This window comes from Oryctolagus cuniculus, chromosome 6, assembly GCF_051225735.1.
Source record: "Oryctolagus cuniculus isolate XC-2025 breed Fujian yellow rabbit chromosome 6, ASM5122573v1, whole genome shotgun sequence".
In the NCBI taxonomy this organism is placed as follows: domain Eukaryota; kingdom Metazoa; phylum Chordata; class Mammalia; order Lagomorpha; family Leporidae; genus Oryctolagus; species Oryctolagus cuniculus.
The window spans coordinates 37548307-37556415 of record NC_142872.1 but is presented as its reverse complement, the minus strand read 5'-3'; the positions used below and the strand labels follow the sequence as shown (position 1 = coordinate 37556415).

General features: G+C 41.1%; 1 long non-coding RNA gene across 6 annotated transcripts in view; it reads left to right on the top strand.

Annotated features, from left to right (window-relative positions):
* Positions 1–252: 252 nt before the first annotated feature.
* Positions 253–8109, top strand: part of LOC149126107 (uncharacterized) — a 48968-nt gene continuing 41111 nt past the window's right edge. The window contains exons 1-3 of one of the 6 annotated variants that reach the window (XR_016235368.1): positions 256–742; positions 972–1089; positions 3208–4459. This is a non-coding gene — a long non-coding RNA (uncharacterized LOC149126107). Of the gene's footprint in view, positions 743–971; positions 1090–3207; positions 4460–5611; positions 5978–8109 lie in introns of those variants that run through there. The other 5 variants (XR_016235365.1, XR_016235364.1, XR_016235367.1 and 2 more) reach the window with 5 other exon arrangements.

Genomic DNA, 8109 nt, shown 5'->3' with positions numbered 1-8109 from the left:
GAGGGAGTAGGAGGTGGGATGGGAGTGGGGGTGGGAAAGCAGGTATGGGGGGAAGAATCACAATATTCCTAAAGCTGTACCTAGGAAATTTGTATTCATTAAATAAAAGCTAAAAACGAAAACAAAGAAAAAGTAATGTATGTGAAAAAATAAAAGAAGAAATTCTTTACTTCTTCTACATGAAAGGCCTTGTGGTTCATCTCAGGCGTAGCCCGATTCAGAGCTCCAGGGACTGGTCCAGCTTGAAGCTCGGCACTATCATAGGAACATCCGGCTCAGCAACACCCGGCGCTGAGGTCCACTCGTTTCTAGTTTGACTTAATCTCTCGCGTTTTTGGGATTCCAAGATTCTTAGTTTTTCACTTCCCATGCATTGTGTTGGCTCTAGGTGCAGATATCAAATGACTTTACTAGTTCCAGTTTATATAGTTACAGGTTCAAGTTCCAATGCAGAGATTCTTTCTCCAAAGTCAAACAAGTAACAAGCCCTAAAACTGAGTTTTGTTGGCTCTGCTCAGCCTGTTTTGGTCCTGTGTTGATCTTGGAATCAGTTGCCTACGAGATTGGCTTCGGCCTGGGTAATAGGTTTAACCTGAGTGAAGAGGCTCAGCCCTGCTCAAATGGGTTAAAATAGAGATAGGTTGATGTTTTCAGGTGTAAATTGGAGTAAAATACCTAGAGGGGGAAAACCTGATTGTAGGCAAATTCTGCAGTTGTCTTTCCGCTTGCTGATCCATTCAAGGTAAGGCCTTTTTTTTTTTTTAAGATTTATTTATTTATTTGAAAGGCAGAATTACAGAGAGACAGAGACAGAGAGAGAGACAGAGAATCTTCCACCCACTGGTTCACTATGCAAATGGGTGCAAAGCAGAGCTGGGCCAATCCGAAGCCAGGAGCCAGAAGCTTTATCCGGGTCTCCCACATGAGTGCAGGGTCCCAAGCACTTGGGCCATCTTCTGATACTTTTCCAGACCCACTAGCAGGGAGCTGGATTGCAAGTAGAGCGGCCCGGACTTAAATCGGCGCTGATATGGGATGCTGGCTTGCAGGCGGCGGTTTGACCCATGACGCCACAGCATCAGCCCCCAGGTAAGACATTTTGTAGTTTGTCTTCAGTTTTCCTCTTCCTCAGCCTTCACATCCACCAGTTATGTCTGCTTATCAATCCTACATCCTGAATGGCTCCCTAAAACCCACTTTATCACCACTGTCATCATTCTAGATCAAGTGACTGTTAAGTCATACTTTAACTCTTGAAATAGTTTTGTTCCGTCCTTTCTTCCAAACTCTAAAGGTAAGAACAATAAGTACCACTTCTTGAGCTTATTAAATATCAAACACCAGGCAAAGTTCTTCCCTTTAACTATTTTTCGTTTCTCAGAGTTATTCTATGAAGTAAATAATAGTCACGATCTTTATATGAAAGAGAAGACTATAATTAAATACAAACTTCTTAATACTCAAAGTTCTTCAATAGTTTCTTACCTCCCTATATTCTTATGATCTATGCCTACCTAACAATGTATTGTCTCAAAAAATTTTATTGTCTTGAAAATAATAGCAATGGTTTATTTACATTAAAAATCTACAGTTTAGGCAGGGCTCTGTAGGGAAGACTTCAGGTATCACCTGAAGTGCCTTGACGTGAGTCTGAATGGAACATCTGTTTCCGATGTAGCTCGTTTTTAAGGTTAACAAGTTAGTGGTGCCTGTTGTCTGCGGGCTCAGCTTGGTTTTACAGTTAGGGACCTCAGTTCCCATTCATAGGACTCTGCATAAGGACTTCTACATAGGCTATGTGGGCCTCCTCAAAACTCAGTGACTGCATTCCCACAGTGTCCTGTAAGGCAAGAAGTAGACGGTGCCATTTCTGGAGACCTGAGCCCACAGCCTGGCGCCACAGCAGAGTCCAGGTTCAAGGGGGAGGAATAGGGAGCTCTGGTCAATAGGATGAGACTCAAAGAATTTTTGGATCAAGTTTTTAAACTACCACATTCTAACTACAAAAATCCCTAATAAAAGTTAAAGGCTTTTCATGATTTGATGCTTGTTAACCAATTCACTGTTTCATTTCATGATAATGTTTCCTTATATGCACAAGGATGTTTTTCCTTTCCTTCAGTGAACCATATTCTCCTTTCCCTCAGATTTATTGTACTTGCTATTTACACCTCCCTGGAATACATTCCATTTCTTTATCCTCTCTCCTAGCTTCAGATCTGAGCAGAAAAGGCAGCTGCCAATGCTAGTCGTAAATGCTTCTGCTCTGAGTTACACAAGCCTAGCTCATAGCAGATGCATTATGCTTCTATTTTGACAAAAGAAATGATTGAATGAAAAATTTCCCAACTCCTTCAGTCTGAATCCTCCCATCTCCGCATTTCTCTAGCTCCACTCAGCTTCCAGTCTGCAGTTGAATAGAGCCTAGCTCTTGCACAATATCAGCTGTTTTTGAAAAAAAAAAAAATGCAATTCTATTTCCTTCAAGAAGGTGACACTTTTCCCTAGGGTCTACTCAGTATAAACATTAAGCTTTTGAGACTCAGTGATTCCAACACTGTGTGAATGGAAAATATCTAGAGCTTGTTTTCATGGAATCTTTGTTTAATGGTTGCACTGTTCCTATCAGTAATGTCACTATTTGTTTTGAAGCTTCTGGAAGGTAGGCGTGATGATTGCCTGACTCACTATTCTTTATATTCTTAGAAAACAGGAAACAGATGTCCTCAGGGACAGCAGAGTTAATTTGAATGTTAACAGGCAGAGGGCATAGTAAGAGCAGTGACTGAATGGGATGAATGTGTCTACGGGGGAGGGCATGGCCCTCATCATGCCACAGATTGTGGTGCATTTCTGGTCAAGAAAGGAGAGAGATTTTACAACTGAAACATGATGGAAAGCAAACCGGAGCCCTGGTTTACAATCCATCAGGGGCTTCACTTAGCATCTCTGGAAAATGTTCTTTTCACCCTTATGTGAGAGCTCTGAGGAAGGATGGAAGTTCCATCTTGTCCTAGCTCCAGCCAGTTCTGTCAAGGAGTGGGACAGCAGAGTGGTCCTTGCTCTGCTCGAGGGTGAACAGCCCAGGGTTCAGCCCCCAGTTTTGCACTTGCTGAGCTGTGTGGCTTAGAGGAAGTTACTTCACTGCTTTCAGTCTGGCCCTTGTTATCTGTAAACTGGGAATGACAATAGTTCTTCTTTCCTTAGGTCTTCATGCTTATGCTTTGAGAATTCAAATGAGATAAGCCATAAAAGGATATAGGTTATAGTAGCAATCAATTAATTAAATATTTCAACAAACCATTAGTGAGAACTTCTTACGGCAAGATGTGGTACAGTGGGGTGGTGACTTTGCAATCAGATAATAAATGAACTTAAATGCCAGTTTTATTATCTACTGACTTTGTGACATTGGCAAACAACTTTCTGAACTTCAGTTTTCTCCTTTCTAAAATGTGTGTTTTATATGAGTACTTTGTTGGGTTATTTTGATTATTCAATAAAACAAAACAAAAAGTATCAGATTATGCCTGGCATATACCGTAAGTAAATGAAAATTGGGTGATTTTTTAAAGTATTATCACAAAAGTTACTCTTCTTGGGGAATAACCTGATCAGTTTGTCAGACTGTAGAGGATTCATGGGGAGAAGTACCTGGGGATGTTTGAAGAAGATACACTGGGACCGTATGTGATGATTCTTGAATGCACAGATGAGAGGATGGGATTTTTTTCCTACATGCAATGACAAGATACTGTGGAAAGTCAGGTTTTCAAAGGGAAAAATAGCCTTCAATGTAGCGTATAGAAGACATTGGAGAGAAGACACATTGGGAAAGGAAAGACTTATCTACTCATCCGTTCATCCATCTGCCGAGCATCTAGCAATTATTAAACTCCTATGTGTTAGACACTAATTTGTGAGAACAGCAAGGAAGACAGATGATTCAATAAGATCTAAAGTGTAACAAGTACTAAAATACAGACACACACATCAGTGGGGCTCCTAAATCAGATTGTTGGAGGAATTAAGAAATCCCCTGGAATGAAATAAGGTTAAAACTAAAACCCACAGTGTGAAGAGGGGAGAGCATCCAAGGCAGAAGTAATGTCACATGCAAAGTGTGCATAGGACATAGAGAGCAGGGTGAATGGAGGATCTGAAAGACATCAATCTTCAAGGCGAGAGCTAAAGAAAATCTTAATTTGGGTGATGGCCATGGGGTGAGAATCAATAAACCTGTCATTGTATAAACAAAAGCTGTGGAGCCTCAGGTGATTAGTGATGTCATAAATAAGAGTGTCAATTGTTAAACCAACAACAGGAGTCACTGTGCACTTACTCCCCATGTAGGATCTCTGTCCTTCATGTGTTGTACTATGTGAATTAATGGTAAAACTACTACTCAAACAGTACTTTATACTTTGTGTATCTGTGTGGGTGCAAACTGTTGAAGTCTTTACTTAGTACATACTAAGTTGATCTTTTGTATATAAAGATAATTGAAAATGAATCTTGATGAAGAATGGGATGGGAGAGGGAGTGGGAGATGGGATGGTTGGGGGTGGGAGGGAGGTTACGGGGTGGGGGGGGAAGCTGCTGTAATCCAAACGTTGTACTTTGGAAATTTATATTTATTAAATAAAAGTTTAAAAAAAAAAGCTGTGGAATATGATGAAAAACTGGGCCTGCTGGAGGCAACAGTTACTCTGACTTGACATCTCTTCACCCTTCCTTCAGTTTGCCTTTCACTACTCATGGGTAGGTGCTGGATTTTGCTGTGTCAATTTGGTTTAGTTGGGAACTTTGTATCGTTTCCTGTATGGTCCCAGGCCCGAGGTGGGCAAAAGGAGGCTCTTGGGTAAGATTTGGAAGGCAGAGTGAAACAGTAGCCATTGCTGCTCTCTGACAGATAGGGTGACAGGCACACAGACACCTGGTTGGTTCCAGTTCTGCAGCACTTCCTCTCAACAGCCAGAACCTCCAGGCCTCCCACCTCACCTGTAGACACGCAGCGCAGTAGCCTCTGAGAGAGAAGTGTTTCTTCCTCATGCATTTCCCCTGTGTGAGCCCATAGGGGTGGCTGGATGTTCTTGACTATTCAGATTTACTGTGACTCTTTCTGATACTATAAATACTCCTTTCAGAATTTCATGTCACCAATAGTTTCTCCCGTTGTGTAATGTGGGAATGTCAAATTGAATAATGTCTAATTCTTGTCATAGCTCTCTTGTTCCATAACAATCATAGTGAATCTATCCCTGAGCAAATCTGACTGATACAAGGCTCATAAACTTCTAAGTAGCTTGTATTTCACTTATCCTTGAGTATTTCTGGTATGTCCAGGCAGCCAACGAAGGGTTGATATGGAGATTTCTTCCTGCTAAGGAGAGACATAGATTATCATCTCATTTACTCCTGAACCAAATAAAGATATTTGTTTGAGACTCTACTTTCTTTGCCTTTATCCCAGTAGATCAAAACATAGGAAATGATAAGCCGGATGACTAAGCAATACCATAGAAAGAAGAGAGGAGAAAGAATGTTCCAAGAAGAGGGAACAGGATGTGCAAAGATCCCGGGGTCACAACTCCTCTTTTGTCTACCTTAGGCTTATTATGGAGACTAAGCGGGATCCTGAGCATGAAGGCACTCAGTAAACGACACAAAGCCGGACAGATACAGAATCAGATTGGGAAGAGCATTCATAAGAAGGACACTTTGCTTTCTGCTCTTTAATGACCCTCTAAGATAGTCAGTTCTCTTCCATGCTCCAGCCTTCAGACAACCAGAATTTCAAAGAACATATTGATGTGATTGGTGCCAGAAGGTCCTAGAACATTTGGCTCAGGGAATACTATTGTCTACTCCTAAGCCACTTGGTGAAAAAGAACTGAGAGTACATACAGACCATTTTGTTCGCCTTTCATGCCAGGACTTTTCTGGAATAGAATGGTGCTAAAAACATCAGAATTATTTCACCTTTGCTACACTTAAAAAAAAAAAAAAACTGACCCTGGGACAAATCAGGAGGAAACACCCTAAATAACCCTGGCTCCAGTACTAACTTTCATGGACAACTTATTTTAACTCCCCACATCTCAACTTCTGCATCTGCAGAATGGGGATAATGATTGATGTCATGGGATCGTTCTGAGAATTGAATTAGGTATATGGAGTTTTTAGAATAATGTAAACAGTGAATCATCACCAAATGTCCACCGATATTGTTAAGATTAAAATTATAATTTGTATCATTATAGGCTCAGAAGGGTAATTGTAGCCTCCTTGGCATTCAGGTAGAGTGTTGTGAGGTTCTCCATAACCTTTATTTTGGAATCCTCATCTTGGACTCTGCTACTCTCCTATTTAAACCACGTTGTTGATTCCCAGTATTTTGCAGGCTGAAGTTGAACGTTGCAGGCTGACAGAACCATCAAGGCCATCAGACCCTTGCTGACTCTTGACCTCGGTTCTACCTCTTTCTGACCCTAGCGGTATTTCACAGGCCAGACCTAGTGATCATTCAGCTCCAAGAGTGAATCCCCAGGCCCTTGACCAGAACCCTCTTCTCTTTTTTTTTATTTTTTATTTTTTTATTTTTTGACAAGCAGAGTGGATGGACAGTGAGAGAGAGAGAGACAGAAAGGTCTTCCTATGCCATTGTTTCACCCTCCAATGGCCACCGCAGCCGGCGTGCTGCGGCCGGCACACTGCGCCGATCCAATGGCAGGAGCCAGGTGCTTCTCCTGGTCTCCCATGGGGTGCAGGGCCCAAGTGCTTGGGCCATCCTCCACTGCACTCCTGGGCCACAGCAGAGAGCTGGCCTGGAAGAGGGGCAACCGGGACAGAATCCGGCGCCCTGACCGGGACTAGAACCTGGTGTGCTGGCGCTGCAAGGTGGAGGATTAGCCTAGTGAGCCGCGGCGCTGGCCCAGAACCCTCTTCTTAAATTCTTTGTATCTTAGGTAGAGTTTGTTTCTTCTAGGAAGGCTTCCCATATCCAATCTGGGCTACATCCTTTGCCTGGTGGGGCTTTGGACAGCTCCATCCCCTTCCTGGTGATTTATTTAGAGCTTGGGCTTTGAAGTCAGGTCTTGGGGGCCTGAATTCCAGCTCTGCTATTTTCTAACTTCAGTAAGCCTCAGTTTCCTTATCTATCAAATGTGTTTGATACAGAATCTACTTAAGAGTTACAGTCAAGAACAGATGAGATAACGCACATGGAGTCCATGCTTAGCTGTTGCAGTGTTTGTCTGTTCCCATCACCAAGCTTTAGTTCTGTAAGAACAGAGCTGTTCAGTCTTGGGCCCTGCAGTATACCTGATATCTCATGTTGTGTCTGTCCAGTGCTTTTTGGAGAAAGACTGAAGGCCCGTGTTTGTTTTGCTTTTGCAAGAGGACATTGAAGCAAAAGGCATCATTGTTTAATAAAGGAAAAGAGAGAGAAAGAGAGGTTAAGGGTCAAAAAATTCAACTTTTTCCTCAGTTATTTATTTAAAAATTTGAAATTATTTTAAAAGTAATACACTCTTGTTCTAGGAAATTTGGAAAATACAAATTATGAAGTATACGGAAAATACCTATAATTTTACCATCAAAAAGGCACTGCCATTAATATTTTATATTTCCTCATAACTTTTCAAAAATGATGTTTCTTTATTGTTATAGGAGCTGAATAGCATGTAACTAATTAGTTATATAATTGGTTCTTTAAAAGCTGTATTTCTGATTTGAATTTAAGCTGCATAAGGGCAGGAACCACGCCCACCAGTACATGTCCAGTATTTACTGTAGTGCAGCTAACAGACCAATAAAAATATTGAATAAATTGTGAAACATTTTGTATTTTGATCATTTTAAAAATTATAACATAGCTTGTAAATATTTCCTCAAGCCATGATTTCTCTATAAATTGCTTTCATTGGTTGCTTAATAGTGCATTACATAAATGTCCAAAAATTAACTCTTCATTTACTGTTAGCCATTTAGGCTATGCCAACTCCTCACTATTTTAATTAATTTGTGTGTAAAATCATGCCTATCTCTGAGATTATTTCCTTGAAGTCCTTTCCTAGAAAAGAAATCTTTTTGGTCTAAGTTGTCTTT